The sequence below is a fragment of the Heterocephalus glaber genome, unplaced genomic scaffold (genome assembly GCF_053883595.1).
Source record: "Heterocephalus glaber isolate CG9 unplaced genomic scaffold, H.glaber_assembly_v1.0 deba00001666, whole genome shotgun sequence".
Taxonomy (NCBI): Eukaryota; Metazoa; Chordata; class Mammalia; order Rodentia; family Bathyergidae; genus Heterocephalus; species Heterocephalus glaber.
This window is the reverse complement of record NW_028258406.1, coordinates 18,777,411-18,795,674: the sequence shown is the minus strand read 5'-3', so window position 1 is coordinate 18,795,674 and position 18,264 is coordinate 18,777,411. Positions and strand designations below refer to the sequence as shown.

The 18,264-nt window shown below is 38.5% G+C and overlaps 1 protein-coding gene across 3 annotated transcripts in view; it reads right to left on the bottom strand.

The window, feature by feature from the left end:
• Positions 1-18,264, bottom strand: part of LOC147822277 (uncharacterized) — a 246,524-nt gene that overhangs the window by 165,148 nt on the left and 63,112 nt on the right. For 2 of the 3 annotated variants that reach the window (XM_087197424.1, XM_087197425.1), the window contains exon 7: positions 15,885-16,019. The exons of the other annotated variant lie outside the window; for it this stretch is intronic. The gene's annotated coding sequence lies outside the window, so the exon portion shown is untranslated. The remainder of the gene's footprint in view (positions 1-15,884; positions 16,020-18,264) is intronic. 3 annotated transcript variants of the gene reach the window in all.

Below are 18,264 nucleotides of genomic sequence, written 5' to 3'. Positions count from 1 at the left end.
TAAATAAATAGTGAATGAATGAATGAATGAATGAGGGGGGATTCAACATGGCTGAATAGAGGAAGAGCCATGTTGAAGCTACTAAGAGAAAGTAAACTATAAATAGGTAACTGTAAGAAAGGGAGTGACATACATCCTGATGCAAAAATCAATCTAAAATAAAAGACTTTAAGATCAAACAAAACATAGGCATAGGCCTTTATACGGTAATTATCCAGCCTACAGGGCTGCCTATGTGTCTACCACCTGTGCACAGAGCAAGAACCACCATTCCCAGGAAGTTTCCCCCCAAAATGGAAAGACTGCAAATGTGTGGCAAACTCAATCCACACAGGATAGATCTGGAATATAAGACCCCTTGCCTCTTTTTCTTTCCTATAAACAGAGGACATTATAGCTGGCAACAAATTTCACTGGCCCACAGGGGTGGCGAGTGACCAGAAAACTGCTCCCTCTCCAAGGAGCCACCAGTCCCCACCCCGGACAGTGGCTAACTGGAACCTCTAGTGACAACAAGGTTAAGGACCAGCAGCAGCATTGAGAATGGCAAGTGGAACAACACAGCCCCTCCTGCCCTATGACTGGTGTGAGAAAGAGGCTTGGACTATAAACCCAAATGCAACCAGTGGCATAAGCAGCCTTGGGCTGGGAAGTCAGCACTCCCTCTGACACAAGCAGCCTTGGGCCTCAGCAACGGACAAGGGGGGGCATCACATGAAAGGAGCCAGCTGTGTGGAATAGAGGCAGCTCTGCAAGGTCTGAGAGGGGCCAACTGTACACAGAACTCTCTGTTTGAGGGCACTACAGCAACTGGGAGAGCAATGCACAGACAAATAGGGTAAGGAGATGTGAGTGGGCCATCCAGAAAGCTGCTGGCTAAAGACTGGCCCCAACCCCCATATCTAGAGGCCAAGATCAGCCTGCACCCAGCACTACTTCTACTGCAGATTTTTCAAGGTCACTTGGCTTAGATTTGGGCTCTGTCTTGTACAGAACTGTGGGTACCAGAAGAGATTTTTTCTTCTCTCTCTCATTTAGTTTGTTTCATTTTCCTTTTTCTGTTGGGTTGGGGGGGTTGTTTAGGGTTTGACTTTTATTGTTTTATTGTTTTTCCTGTCTTGTTTCTGTCTTTCCTCAACTGTCTTTCTTGATTTTTTGATATTTTCACCTGAATGAACATTTTCACTAGTCTTTCTGGTTTGCTTTGATTTTTTTTTGCTTTCTCCTTAATTCTTTCTCCCTTGTCCTCTTCTCCAGTTTCCCAAAACTTGGGTGATCATCCTCTGTCCTTCAGCCTTGCTTCTACTATATTTTTCTTCAGTTATCACTGTTTTGACCCAAACCCCTCTTAAATTTCCCCACACATACACACACACACACATAGGGTAAAATCATTCTACCGAGGGGAAACTCACTGCATACAAGTCCCCGGTTTATGTTGGATGTGGTTATACAACTATAAATCTTCTAATTTTTTTGGTACCAGGGATCAAACTCAGGTCCTTGCACTTGCTCAGCAGGCAGCAAAACAACTGAGCTAAATCTCCTGCCCACAACTATAAATCTTCGTCCTGTAGTTAAAAGTACCAAATTAGCAGTTACCATAGTTTGTCAGTTTCTAGGGTACGCTTGATGATATTGTTATTGCTAATTGTACTACTTTAGCCAGCATGCTATACCTGTTGTAGTCAGTTTTTCATCCTTGTATGACCACACTGTGATTGTCTGGGGTCATAATCATCACTATAGTCCAGTATAGAAGGAGTAGGAGCTTACTCAAATAAATAGCAACTTCACATCCCTAATAAATTGGGAAGGTAAGATCTTGGGACAGACACAAACACCAAGAGCCAGCTACACCTAGAAGAGATCTCTGAAGAATAGACATTTCCTAGGGAAGCCTCAATACTAGTGATAAAGCTACCTAACATAAGATCAATACAGAAAACAAATTAAAATAAAAAATAGAAAATGACAAGACACAGAAGCAAAATGCAACCCCAGACCTCCAGTCCATCCAGGACAAATCCAGAGGACAATGAAATAGAGGAAATCAGAAGCCACCCACTGGAAATTTTGAAATGATAACAGAAGTAAATAAACTGATTAATGAGGCTATAGAGAAAATAGGAGAAGTAATCTCTCATGTTAAAAAAAAAAAAAAGAGAGATGACAATCATAATGAAGAACCTGCTCAGTAAATCTAGTATAGACATAGATTAAAAATAAATAGAGGAGCTTAGGAAAATAATGGAAACCATGAATGCCCAATAGGAAAAAAATGGAATACATGAAACAGATTCAAACAACTATCTAGGAAATTAAAATTTCCACTGAAAGTTTGCAAAGCTGAATGAATGAAAGTGAAGGCAGAATATCAGACTTAGAAGACAGGATTGTGGTTAAAGATCACAAAAAGATCTTTTAAAAATATCAAGAGACCATGAAAAAAAATCCAACAGCTGCAATATGATGCAAAGAAGAACAACATAAGATTGACTGGGGTCAGTGAAAAAGCAGGAGTCAGTGTAAAAGACATAAAAAAACCTGTTCACAGAAGTAATGACAGAAAACTTCCCAAGCATAGAAAAAGAATTGGACATACATATAAGTGAGGCATATAAAACTCACATCAGCCATGACCTAAATAAACCTACACCAAGGCATACAATAATCACGATCCCAGAAATTGAGCACAAGAACAAAATATTAAAAACTGTTAGAGAAAAAGAAACAAATCACCTATAAGGGAAAGCCCATCTGAATCACAGCAGATTTCTCAACACAAATCCTTAATTCAAGAAGATCTTGGAGTGAAGTATTTCAAGTCCTAAAAGAAAACAACCTCCAACCCAGAGTGATGTACCCTGCTAAACTATCTTTCAGAATCAATGGAGAAATAACATACCTCCATGACAAAGAACAACTTAAAAAATTCATGATCACCAAACTAGCTTTACAAAATGCTCTGAAAGATATTTTAGAAAGAGATAACAAAGACCACAATTCCAAAAACACCAATATAAAGAAGCCACCAGGAAAGGCAAGCAATTAAACAGAGGGGATAGACAGGGAACCAACAACAGGAAAATAATATGACAAGGATAAGCCACTACGTATCAGTAAATAACCGTCAAGGTAAACTGTCTCAATTCACCAATCAAAAGAAACAGACTGGAAGAATGGATCAAGAAACAAGATCCAGTGGGGTTTTTTTTATAAAATGGAGTACTACTCAGCCATAAAGAACAAGAAACTGGAGACATTTATAGCTAAATGGATGCATATTGAGGCCATACTCTTAAGTGAAATAAATAGGATACATATGTGTAAATGTCAAATAGTTTCTCTAGTGTGAGAAACTGAGAGTGTAAATAAGGATTAAAATGAATAATTGATAATTTGAAATAGGAAAAGGTACAAAAGTATAGGGGTGGTGAGAGTAGAAGGGGAAAGGAAAGAAGGCAAAGGAAAAATTATGAGAAAGAAAAAAAATGGAAATGAAATCTATGTAAATAGGTAAGGGTGGAGGGGGTGAAGGGTGCACAGGCAATGGGGAAAAAAAAATAAGAACTAAGGTACAAGCACCCAATGATAAATGTAAACATATTGTATACCTAAAATGTACCAATAAAAGATTTAAAAAAAAGAGACAACATCCAACAATTTGCTGCATATAGGAAACACATTTAACTCAAAAAGAAATTCATAGACTGAAAGTCAAAGATTAGAAAACAATACTTCATGTGACAGAAACCCAGAAAAAAAGCAGGAGTAGCTATTCTATTTGCAAACAAAGTATACTTCAAGGCAAGACTGATCAAATGAAACAAAGAAGGTCACTGCATACTTGTTAAGGGAAAACTCCAAGAAGAAGAGACGATGATCATAAGTATGTATGCACCAAATACCAGCACACCCAACTTGATAAAACAAACATTAAAGGATATGAAAAATCAAAAAGACACTAACACAACTGTAATGGGGGACCTCAATACCCCACTGTCACAAAAACATGATTAACTAGACACAAAAATCAAGAAAGAGATATCAGAACTGAACCAAACTTGTGAACAAACGACCTTAGTAGATGTCTACAGAGTATTCAACCCACAACATCAGAATACACATTCTTCTAGCAGCACATTGGACATTCTCCAAAATAGACCAAATACTAGCTCATAGAACATGCTTAAGTAAATTCAAAGGAGTTGAAATAATCCCATGCATATTATCAGACCATAGTGCAATGAAAGTGGAAATCAATGGCAAAAGAAAGCACAAAAACTTCATATACACATGGAAATTAACAGCCTCCTGAACAACCAATGGGTCACAGATGAAATTAAAAAAGAAATCAGTCAGTTTCTACAATTAAATGATAATGCCAATAAAACATACTGGAACTTAGGGGACACAGTGAAATCAGTCTTATGGGGGAAATTTTTAGCAGTGAATCCTCACATCAGGAAAACAAAGCCAGCTCAAATAAACAACCTAATGTTTAACCTCAAATTTCTAGGAAAAAAGAACAAGTCAAGCCCAAAGCTCATATGAGGGAGGAAATTGTAAGATTAGAGCAAAAATTCATGCAATTAAGACTAAGAAAACAAGACAAAGAATTAATGAATTGAAGAGTTGGTTCTTTGAAAGACTACATAATATTGATAAATCCTTAGCCAATCTTTTCAAAAAAAGGAAAGAAAAGACCCAAACCCATCCAATTGGGAATAATAAGGGTAAAATCACAATGGATCCTGCAAAACTCTAGGAGATCATCAATATCCATGTCAAGAAACTTTATTCTAATAAGTTGGAAAATGCAGAAGAAATGGACAGATTCCTAGATACATATGAATTACCGAAGTTGAACTAAGAAGACATAAAAATTCTATATAACCTAATAACAGTCAAAGAAATTAAAAATATAATTAAAAACCTACCAACAAAGAATAGTCCAGGTATTGATGGATTCACTGCTGAATTCTACAAGAAATTTAGAGAAGATCTAATGCTGCTACTCCTCAAACTCTTTAATGAAATTGAAAGGGAAGCAATATTTCCAAAGTCATTCCTAGAAGCAAGGATTACCCTGATTCCAAAACCAGAGAAAGATCCAACCTAAAAAGGGAACTATAGGCAAATCTCCCTAATGAACATAGACACAAAAATCCTTCAATAAGATGTGCAAACAGAACACAGCAAATCATCAAGAAAATTATACACCACAACCAAGCAGGATTCATTCCAGGCATGTGGGGATGGTTCAACACATGCAAATCCATAAATGTAATATACCATATTAACAGAACGAAGGACAAAAATCATATGATCACCTCAATAGATTCAAAAAAAAGCATTTGACAAAGTCTGACACTCGTTCTTGATAAGAACCATACAGAAAATTGCAATAGATGGTCTTTATCTCAATCTGATAAAAACCATCTATGACAAACCAACAGCCAACATTGCACTAAATGATCAAAAACAGAAAGGTTTCACTCTAAAATCAGGAACAAGACAAGAACATCCACTATCACCACTCCTATTCAATACATTCTCAAAACATTAGCCAGAGCAATTAGACAAGAGAAAGAAATAAAAGGAATAAAGATAGGAAAGGAAGAAGTTAAACTATCATTGTTTTCAGATGGCATGATACTCTACATAGAAGATCACAAAAACTTCACCAAAAGACTTCTAGATTCCATAACCAAATTCAGTTGTGTAGCTGAATAGAAAGTCAACACTCAGAAATCAACATTCCTGTACACAAATAACAAACTTACTGAGAAAGAAATTAGGGAAATCTCACCTTTCACAATACCATTGAAAAAAGTGAAATATTTAGGAATCAATCTAACAAAGTAAGTAAAAGATTTGTACATTGAAAATTACAGTACTTTGAAAAAGGAGATTGAAGAGGATAACAAAATAGAAAGATATCCCTTGTTTGTGGATAGGAATAATCAAATAGTAAAAATGGCCATACTCCTAAAATTGTCATACAGACTTAATGCAATCCCAATCAAAATACCAATACCATACCTCACAAACTAGAGAAAACATTCCCAAAATTCATTTGGAACCAGAAGAAACCTAGAACAGCAAAGGCAATTCTGGGCAACAAAGCAAGGTAGGAGGCATCACAATTCCTGACCTGAAATTATATTACAGAGATACTTTGATAAAAACAACATGGTATGGCAAAAAAAACCACAAACAAACAACAACAACAACAAACCCCACAAAACCAGACCTGAGAATCAATGGAACAGAAGATGCAAAAACAACTCCAAACAGTCAGCCACCTGATCTGCAACAAAAGAGCCAAACACCTTCACTGGAAGAAAGATAGCCTCTTTAATGAATGGTGCTGGAAAAACTGGCTTTCCACATGTTGAAGACTAAATCTAGACCCATGTCTCTCACTATGCATTAAACTAAAATTAAAATGGATCAAAGATCTAAATATTAAAACAAACACTAAATCTGCTGGAAGAGAGAATAGGTAGACCTTTTGAAGACATAGGTATAGGCAAAGACTATGAATAAAATCTCAATTTCATGGGAAACATTGCAAAGAATCAACAACTGGGATCTCATCTTACTAAAAAGCTTTTTCACAGCAAAAGAAATCACCAATAGAATAAAGAGACAACCAACAGAGTGGGAAAAAAATTTTGGCAGCTGTTCCTCAGACAAAAGACTGATATCTAGAATATATAATGAACTTAAAAAACTCAACCCCTCCAAATTTAAAGACCCAATCCAAAAATAGGCATCTGAGATGAATATATTCTTCTCAGACAAAGAAGTACAAATGGCAAATAAATACATGAGCCAATATTCGACATCACTGGTCATTCAAGAGATGCAAATTAAAACAATTCTGAGGGGTTGAATAGAGGGCAGGGGAAGGGGGAAAATAAGAACCAAGAGAGATTATGTAAAGGTGCAAATTTCCAATGATGAATGTCATTATATTGTATACCTAAAATGTACCAATAAAATAATATTTAAAAAAGAAAAAAGGGGAAGAAAGGTACTGTTAAGGCCCTTTCATTGCTTGCTTTGCTACCTTTGCCTGCCAAGAACTGTTGCCCCTCTGCCATGTGCCCCTCTGCCTTGGAGCCCACTGATTATGGGCTGAAACTTCTGTGAACTATAAGCCAAATAAACCTTTCCTCCTTTAAAAAAAAAATGCTGAAATTCCATCTCACTCCAGAAAAAATGGCTGTTATCAAGAAATCAATGACAAATGCTAGTGGGGCTTTGAGGGAAAGCAACACTTCTCCACTTATCCTCAAAAAACAAGAACTAGAGGTTCCATTTGACCTAGCTATCTCCCTTCTCAGTGTCTTCCTAAAAGAATTAAAAGCATCATACCACAGCAATATATGCACACCCATGTTTATAGTAACATAGTTGGTAATAGCTAAATCTTGGAAACAGCCCAAATGCCCATTCACTGATGAATGGATAAAGAAGATGTGATTCTTTTATACAATGGAGTACTACGCAGTCATAAAGAAGGATAAACTTGAGACATTTATGGCTAAATGGATACACGTAGAGACCATACTCATAAATGAAATAAATCAGACACATGTGTAAATATCGCATTTTTCTCTGGTGTGAGAAACTGAAAGTGTAAATGAGGACAAAAATGTATAATAGATATTGTGAAATAGGAAGCAAATGTTCAAATGGAAGAGGCACGTGGGAGGGGGAAGAGGGAAATGAAGGAAGGGAAAAGAAAAGAAAGATAAAATGGAAACAAAGACCTTGTAAATAAAAAGGGGAAGAGGGGTAGAAGGGAGGGGAGGAGAATGGGAAAAATATATGAATCAAGATATATTATATACAGGTACAAATTCCCTATGATGAATCTGATCACTATATATCAAAATTATACCAATAAACTTAGTTAATGATTCATAAAAAATGAATGAATGAATGAATGAGCAAACATTTCATTTACTACAATGCATGGAGGAGATCAGAGTACAAGAAGAGGGCCAACTATCAGAAGTTACATTGCAGGAAAAAGCCCCACCCACCCCAGCCCCTCTTCGCCTCCTTTGAGAAAATGGAACTTAAGGTGAGCAATAAACCAGAGGCCTGAAATTGCTGTGCTGTGAGGAGGTTGTTTCCTTCTTGAGAGCTTGTTGGAGGTTCTAGCAAGGGAACACAGTTATTAGTATACCCTCGACCTAGGAACAGTCCTCCTCTTTCTGGGGTTGTCTGACCAGGCACACAGCTTTGGGAGGGGCACAGGTGGAGCCATGAGGAAGGGAACACCTGCCTAGCCAGCCAGATCAGCGAATCAACCCTGGTGATCAGTGAGGTGACAGATGTCGCAGCCAGATCACCCTCACATCCCTGTTTCCTTCTTTATCCAGATGCTAAAATGCAGTTCTGGCCTTAGGAAGGGGACAGAAAAGCTCCACCACAGAGCACGCACTCATATGCAGACTCAGGTTTGTTTCTGCATGGGATTCTCTGGCTGTGCCCACAATGCTTCTCAGAAAACACAGATCCAGGCCCCGCAAACCCTGCTTGGTTTATGTAGGTTTATCTATTATTTCACAAGTTCAGCATTGTTGGCAAAGGGATGTGGATGCTCTGTGGCAAACCCCTTGGCACAGTGACTCATTTGTGCTGCTGGGAAAGATGAAAAGAATACAGAAAAAACAAAACCACACATCTTACTTCCTCTCCTTTTCTCTGCCAAACTGTACATTTTTTTCCCTCATAGTCAGGCTTCCAAGAGTCCCACTACACACTTTCTTGAATATTAAACTGAAAGCCAGGTCATCTAGTCCATTTTCTGGATTGCAGAAGAAGTCATTAAGGCCTAATCTACAGAGGATGCTCCTCAAATTTGACTCTGCCCTGCAGGAGTCTACAATGTTGATTATGCCCAAAGCAGGCTGTAAGCAGTCCAGGCTGTAAAGAGTTAACCCCAGAATTGTCTTGTTTATAGAAGTGAGTCTGGCCCAAGCCTACATGCTGAGGTCAGAGTAACTTGCACCCAAATTCCATTCCCACAATTAAAACTTTTAACTAGAAGGACAATGTCCTAATTACAACCATATATTTTGTCTATTCTCTTCCTAACTCAGGAATGCTTTGTCTTTTTCCTTTACAAACCTTGTCTCCATTAGTTTCCATACTAACCACTTGAAGTCCCATCCTCACACATAGTTCACCTTTACCCCAGTTGATGACCAATAAAAATCAGTGGCTTAGACAGACCAGGCTTCTGGCTCCCTGATTTCTGTCTCTCTTAGTTCTGTCTTTTAGGGTTTTTTCTCAGGCTTGCATCATGCACTGAGCAGGAGACTGGAGCCTACTATGGAGGTTTCTGGTAATGTTTCAGGGTTTACAGTAATTGGTGCCCATCATGGAGGCTTGAACCATGAGCAATCACCTGCTCAGTTAGACCACTCAGAGCGGAAGGGGAACAGAGGACACAGAGGCCCTCAAGTTATGTTAAAGGATATCCCAACAGGAAGCAAAACCCAGAAGAAGAGGTAGGTGCTTCAGATTTGAGAAAGTAGTTAGCTGGGACTAAAACATAGGCTATCACTATATTGCCCAGGCTGGAGTGCAGTGGCTATTCACAGGCACGATCCCACTACTGATTGGCACAGGAGTTCTGACCTGGGCTGGTTCACCTGTCCTTAGGCAACTTGGTGGTCCCTGTTATGCCCAGATCGCGAAGTCCCAAAGACCACCAGGAAGCCGATTCCGATATAAGCACATGAGGGCCGTTTATTCAAGCTCGAGCAGGGGCTCCCAACCGTCACCGACACAGCAGATCAGAATTGAGAGCCCCGAATTTCAAATTAGCGGGGTTTTTATTGTGGTTACAGCAAGGTTTGGAGATTTTTCACTTAGCAGTTACATGATTGGTTGGCATTTTGCAAGCATGAAGTGTATATTTCTGATTGGCTAGGCCCATCGGGGGTTTGAGGGGTGGTTACATGTAGGTTTTACGGGGGAAAAGAGGGACAAAGGTTAGTGGTCGACTGTCACATACTGATGGTCAGCACATTGACAGATTGTTCTATAGATAGTGGACCCGGAACGTTCATTTCCTGGGCAAACAGATGGTTAAGTAATTAACTTAGGAACTTTGCTTCGTTACAGATTGTGTCTTTTGTCCCAGAGCAAGCACATTTTAACCATTAATTTGTGAGGACAATAGAGGCTAGGGGAATAGTGGATTTTAGCAAAATGGAGTCACTTTGGTCTCACAGTCCCCCACTCCCAGAAGGTCATCATATTGATGTTGAACTTAGTAAGAACACCCAATTGGCATAACACACTGCAGCCCAGAACTCCTGGACACAAAGTAATCCTCCCACCTCAGCCTCCCAAGTAGCTGGGACTGCCTGCCAACAGAGTTTGCCACTAAGTCCCCTTATCAGCAATCTATGAGCTCCTAAGGGGGAACAGATGCTGTGTTCCTCTTATGGATACAGTCTCTGGCATGTAGTAGATATCAAGAAGCATTTGATAAATGAATATATGGATGACTTACATTTATTTGTTCCTACATGTGCTCTGTAAGAGTATGATTATGAATGACATAATGAACATCTCTTTTGAGGTTAGAAAGAGACAAGAAATCATTAGGAAGGTTGCTGTGAACACTTAGGGCTGAGGTGACTAAGGAAAATTAACTTCAGCACTTACTAGGGCCTAGTGGAATTGTCTGGGTTTGGAAGCCCCATTTTCACAGTGCACTCTGAATTGATTGTTGGGAATTTCTTCAAACTAACCGAACTCATGGGAGACCAGAATGCAATTAATTAATCTACAATGTGCCAAAGGGACTGGGTATTTGAATTGGCTAATTAACCATTCTGTCCCCTTGGAAAAGTTTAATTTGGAAGCCACCTTCATTAGCTGTGTGTCTTAGTCACATTCTTTGTCACTGGGACAAAATATCCAACACTGGCAACTTAAGGGAGGAAAGGTTTATTTTGGCTCACAGTTTATAGAGGTTTTGGTTCATAGTCAGCTGGCTCCAAGGCAGAACATCATGGCACAGGGGCCTGGGATAGAAGAAACTGTTCCTGGCATAGCAGTGAGGGACAAGAGAGAGCCAAGAGAGGAAGTAGGGAGGGTGATAAGCCCTTCCATTCCATGCCTCCAGTGACCTGTGTCTTCCACCCAGATCTCAACCCCTAACAGTAAGTCACCTGTAAGTACCCATAATCTACTCGCTTTCCAAAAGCCCCACCTATGGGCATGTGAGACTTGTGGAGGACATCTAGATATAAACCACAATACTGTGTGTTCCTGGAGGACCAGTCTTAACTCTTATTCCTGTCACTCCAATCCATAGCATAGTGAATAATCACTCAAAAATTTATTTTTTCATGGAAGATAAGCTCAATGAGGGGAAGAACCTAAGAGAGTTTGTTAAATGAATGCGTGCCTGTAGTGTTCTTTCAATCAGCATAATGTTAGGACAAGGAAATCTTGTTGCATTGACCTACTTGGTTTTGATAAGTTCATGTGAACTGATAAAGCCATCTCTGTCAAGAGAATGTTGCTGCCAAGCTGATGTAATAGCATTCCACTCTCACCCACCTGGCATCTTCTTCACTGAGTGGTACTAGTGACACCAGCAACTTTTGCTTCACATCCTGAGTTTTAGTCTGCAGATCTGCTCTTTTGTCACTTTCTTTATTCAGACTGCATAAGGCTGTTCTGATTCATTTACACTCACCTTCCAATCATTCCTCCTGGCAAGTATACATCAGCAACCCACTCACCTTCTTAAAAGGGTTCAGCCAGAGCATCCCCAGCTACTCCTTTGTATTTCTTAGAGCATTCTATGCAGCACATATTGTTTCATCCTTGTTTCTTCCACAAAGCTCAATTGGGTTTTCAAGTTCAAGGTTTTCATGGTCTAACCATAGTCTGTAGCCAGCATTCAAAGGGAATCATGGAAGGAACAGACACCCAGAAAGTAACAAACCCTGCATGTCACCATAAGTGGAATCTTCCTGAGTAACTGTAACTGTGAAAGGTTTGGTTTTGCTTCTGCCCAATGAAGCCAATAACTCAAGAGTCAGAATGACAGAGGAAGAAAGATCTTTATTGGTGACAAGCTACCAAGTTGTATGATGGGAACTCTAACCCTGAATGAAAAATCTTTCCTAGGAGGAATGCGTACAAAGCTTATGGAGGAACTTGGGGAAGTATACAGCATTTTTAGTTTCAGCTAGGGGGAGGGGATCCCAGGACAGCCATAAATCCTGCAGTGGTTTGCTTTTCTGACACACATGTTATCTGAAGATCACCTGATACTCTGGGTTCTGTAACTCTAAAGCAAAGCTAGTGATGGGCTGGGGTATAGTTCAGTGGAGGAGCACTTGCCTACCATGTATGAAGCCCTGGGTTCAATTCATACTGCAAAAATAGTAAATTTACTGACTAGAAAGTTCCTTTTCTTCAGGAGTAGCTAACTTTCCAGTTAATCATTAAGATACAGAACAGGGCAGAAGAGTAGAAAGACAACTTTCTCTGGAGAACAGCTTTAACCTGAAAAGTGATGTATAATCTACATTAAAACTAGTGGAAGACTAATAATATATTGATATTAGCTTCATGACCTCCAAAGTTAGTGACTTTTAAAGTCAACTGAAAGCAAGTGAAGCTAGAGCATTTATTAGGGTTTTCCTTCAGTTACACAACTAGATCTTGGCCTTACCCATTCATTGTCAATTCTAGTTAATACATATGTAGTGCCTACTGCTCACCAACACTTTTACACATGATCTGTCTTAATTTGATGCACATAATAGTGACCTCTACTAGGAACAGAAGGTATAATAGAGTTATTTTACAGAGTAGGACATGGCAGTAGAGTTAAGTGGCTTGTCTAAGTTGGCATTGCTAATAAAATAAAGAGCAGGGATTTGAGCTGACATTATAGAACTTCAATCCAGAAATCTTTAGAATACCTTCTACCTCTATACACTAAGGATGTCATTAAGTGGCAACTTGAAGTGACTGAACCCAATATCATCTGGATCCCTTGAGTTAAGAAGATCAGGAGCAGAGTAGGAACAAAACCACCAGGTCACCACTTCTACTCTGTCTTATCCCCTCAACACTGTTCCTCAAATCCTTTCTCTGCCAATCCTTACCAAAGTGACAACTAAAGATTTAAGGCATAAACCCATGAGTATAAAGAAAACACGAAAGAAAGTGATGATGAAGAAGCAATGTCAACACAGTTTTGGGAGATGGTAACATTTTGTAGATTCAGGGGCTTTTCTGTGTACTGAACACTTGGAAGATAATCCATGACACAGAAGGTAATCTATGTCACAGAAAGTAGCAAATAAAATGAGATGGATAACTTGGAGGAGGCTAAGAAAATTAAAGGATCAAATCAGGTGGTAGAATACTAAATTGGAAGGAAGAATTGGGAGGTGGGGGGACATTTTAAAGAAAAAGTACAAGAACATTTTAAAGAAATCCACCAAACACTCAACACAATGAATGAAAAAGACACCATACCACAACACATCATCATGAAAGTCTCAATTCCTATGAAAGAGAGAATATCCTAAAGACTTGCAAAAAAGAAACACAACTACGTGTAAAAGATCAAAAATAACAATGACTTTGGACTTCTTAATACCATAAAACTAGAATATAATAGAGAAAAGCTTCAAAACAGGAACATGATAGGAACTAAATCTGTTGATTAAATATGTAGAATTAAGATATTTTCAGATGCATAGCGACTTGGATAAATTATTTCTTATGATTTTTTTTGCAAAGCTGCCAGAGTATGCAATTAGTCAAAAGCAGAAGTACAAGAAAGAAGGAAAAAGTAAATCTCAGAAGAAAGAGCAAGACACTAGATCTAGAAATCTAGCCACAGGATAATGGCAAGAAGGAATCCTGAGAGGCAAGCCCTATAACCTACCTGGGAAGGTGGAACACACCACTTTCTGGGAAGAAGAACAACAGTTCCAAGAAAGGGTTCCAGAAAAATAAATAGAACAGGTTAATTGACTGATGGCTTTGTTCATATTTTACAGATTATATGTACTGCTTAAGCAGAATTAAGGAGCTGTACAAACAGAAAATCAAATATTAGCCAGGTATGGTAGCATATGCCTATAATCCCAGAATTCTGGGAGGCTGAGGCAGGAGGATTTCAAGTTAGAGTCTAGCCTAGGCAACTTAACAAAATAGCAACAAATTAGCACCCTGTCTCAAAATAAAAACAAAAAAGGGTTAGAGATGTACTTCAATGTGAAGACCTGGGTTCAATCTCTACTACTACTACTATTACTACTACTACTACTACTACTACTACTACAAAAACAAAAACAAAATAGACTTAAGTATTAAAAGTGGGGCAAATATTAAAATATTGTATAAGAAAGGGAATATAATTATAATTGTTAATTCTTAGCTCAGCAATGGGCATTTCTGAAATGAGGAAAAACCAGAATAAACACTATAGCTTCACTTGCTTTTAATTATTTGCTTGTATGCCAATTTTAGAGGTCATGTAGCTAAGCAGTATACTTCCATGGGCTTTGCCATGGATAATTCTTCTGATATATGGGTCATGAGTAATGGCTCCCTATGTTGATTTTTAGGAACTCAGAGGAAACTCAAATGGATTGAACCCATAAACACTTCACATGGACCTGCTCAAGTGTCTGATGTGTGACATTTTGACAACAGAATGCCAGACCCTCCACCCTCATGCCATTTTCTGAATGTGCATCCAATGAAAAGCCTTAACATTCTGTTGTACATACATACTCTACCAATTATTTCACCTTTTCTTACTTTCAATCACCTTTTCCCACATCTAAGATCACCCTGTTTCTTTACCCCATAAATACCTTAAGCCCTAACCCTGAGAAAGTAGATTTGAGACTTGGGGCTGCCACCTCCTCAAGTTTGACTGCCCCCTGAACAAACTCTTTCTCTTCTACAAAACTCATGGCTTCAGTGATTGGTATATTGAACGATGGTCAAAATGGGCCTGTTTCAGTAATATTACCATAGTGCTAATACAAAATTTCTAAATACAAATTTAATAAAGATCATGTTATAACTCTGTTGATAGCTGGAAGAGGGAGGAAAAATAAACTGGAGCATGTTAAGACACATAAATCTTCACTTACCATAACAGGACAATAGCTACTGTCTGAAACAGACAAGTCAGGAAATAGCAGTAGGTGGATGTTTCTTAGAAATAGTGTTAACCTTTTTAAAGTTAAATACCAGAAAAAATAGAAAGCATTTAGAAAGGTTATAAGTTTTTATCTTCAAGGAACAGAAATAGGGAACTAGAAGATAGAAAAAATGAAACAAAGAACCATAATTCATGTAAGAGATGAAAACATAATTTTTCCTCTAACATTTTTAGGGTAACCATGGCCACTTCTTTGGGAGTTGTCCTTGGCAGAGTTACTTTGGCTTCCCTTCCCTTTGCCCAGCATTATAAATTCTGAAGAAAAGCCACATATAAATGATTTAAGATGTTAACTGCTAAATAATCTTTCTTTAGATTTTTCAGGACCAGACCATCTGGTGACCTTCAAATAACACCAAAATTCTCTAATTCTGTGCATCAACAAACACAAATCATATGAATTGTGGTGATGTTTAACTTGCAGAAAAGTACTATGTTTGTAACTAGCTCCAGGAGGTTGCCTGTGATATTCCAGCCAGAGTAAAAGGAAACATACATCTTACAAAGACCTTGCTTCACTTGTAGCCTTCCTGCCCATTGTCCCCTACTCCTCCTTTCCCTCCCTACAAAGGCCCTTTATGCCTCTGAGTTCCAAAGATGGGCTTTAAGAAAATAACCACCTTACCCATATCTTAAGGATGCTGGCCCTTGAATAAAACAGATTTACTTCTCATAACATCTCATCTCCCAGGTATTAGCATTCAAGTAATGAATGATCAAACTGAAGTCTGGTAGCATGGGTTCTTGCTTGGGACAGAAGCTGTACCAAAAGACAAGAGAAAAATGTGTATTAACATCTATGTCTCATGTATGCACACATGGGAGATACCTGAGGAATGAATAATTCTCAAGTAGATCTCAGAGAGGTGGCTTTGACTTCAGCATTAAATGTCATTACTTGCTGAAATGACCCAGAAGAGCACTTTAAACAAAGATTACATTTGTTATGCAGATCTAAGTTCAAGCCTTCTCCAAGGATAAGAGTTTCCAAAAATTTATAGACTCATCCTTTTCTTTCTGGTACAGGCAGAAGAAAGATCTTTACAAATGACTTGCTCTGTAGTTGTAAATTTACCTTGCAAAAGGGTAACTTCTACATTTGTTTTCAGAGTATTTCCTATGTCTGCAGTTTCTTAAAATAATCAGCTCAAAATAACCCTTATGACAAAGAGGCATATTTGAGGGTGACATGTTTCTGGTCTCCTACAATCATATGTTAGGATGGCATGTCCTGAACCCCATCATTTACCTTGAGTCTTTTAGTATTATATGATATAGATTCTGTATAGATAATATAGATGCAGATATACACCACTTTCTGGTGTGTGTGTATATATATATATGTATATATATATATATATATGCATACACACACACATATACATATATATTCACACATTGCTTTTGTAACAGTGGCTACTCTTGTGAATTGTCCTTTACAAGTTATGTCTCCTCTCTTTGCCCTTCACAGGTTTCCTTCTCCTCTCTATGCCTTTTCCAGTGTTATGTCCTGTCTCTTTTCCTGGCATTCTAAATTCTAAAGAAAAGCCTCAACTAAACAATTAAGATGTTGTTAACTGCTAAGTAATCTTTCTTTAGATTTACAGAACCCAGAACATCTGGTGGTCTTCAGATAATATCAGAATATAACACCCCTCCTTAGTCTTCAGTTCTGTGCATTAACTTACCCAAACCACATAAATCATTGTGAGTTTAACTTTCATAAAAATATCCATATGAGGTTGAGATTTATTGCAATATTCTAGGCAGAGAAAAAGGAAAAAAAAACACATACTCTAGATGACAAAGACTGCATTTATCTTGTAGCTGTCCTTCTTTCCTCTGCCTTTCCCTGCCTATAAAAGCCCTTTCCACTTTTGAGTTCCTCATGATAGACCTGTGAAGACAATAATACCCTCTATCTTCCAGGATACTGCCCTTGTATGAAAGTGATTTCCTTCCCACCAACTCCTGTCTCATGAGTGTTGGCAGCAGGATATGGATCTAGCAGTACTTGGATAAAAGTTAAAAATCTACAAAGAATGTTAAAGTATGTGGTATACTATAAGGAGATTTGTAGAGGTAAAGGAGGTGATCTCTTTTCCTTTTCATCATAAAGTATCATGGCTAACACACCCCATAACAAAAGAGAGGTTAACAAAAGAAAAGCAGGACAAATTTATTTTATCATAATTTTAAATGACAGGAGCCATCAAAGTGAAGATCCAAAGATACTGGGGAAGCCATCTGATTCTATGCTTAGGCTCAATGAAGCAGAGACAGTGATGTAGAAATGTGATTAGCCAAAAAAAAGAAAAAAAAGGTATGAGCTAATGGAAATGTACTGAGTTAAAAAAAAACAAAAAAACCAGCAAGGCCTTTCTGCTCAGATTCTTCTTGGCCCCTCAATTGTATTATTTCCTCCTTCCAAGTAAGGAACAGGGCCCTCCTGCACTAAGGTCTTCATTTCTTAATGGCCAACTCAGCCAGAAAAGTGGGTGAAGTTTAGTGTAATGACTGTAGCTTTTGTGGCTGATTTTGGGGAAGAATTCTGATTTCTGTGTCTTGCTTCGAGGGAGTATAAAGAATGAGAGACAGGAAGGCAGGAGAGGGAAATTTGGCCTCTCAGCCTATATATGAAGGCTTCACTTCGGGGGTATCATTTTTTGATCCCCTGAAGGAATTGAGATGGAAGCTTCAGCTCTTTAAAAATGCCCTGAGTGGCTTCCCTCTCCCCCACCTGAACTCAGCGAGGCTGTCACACTGTCCACATAGGCCTCCCTTCAGGTTCTACCTGTTCCATTACCTAAGCAAAGAGGGGCAAGCCCAGGCTGCCAACTACCTCTTCAAAGAGTGATCCAGAACCTGCTGAGCCACTTTATAACTCTCGTAGGTTCAAGGCACTTTTGTCTTCATGGTCTCTTCCTTCATTAAAAAATTTTTGGTATCTGTATTGGTATAAAATTTGTTTGATATCTGTATTGGTATAAAATTAATATAATACA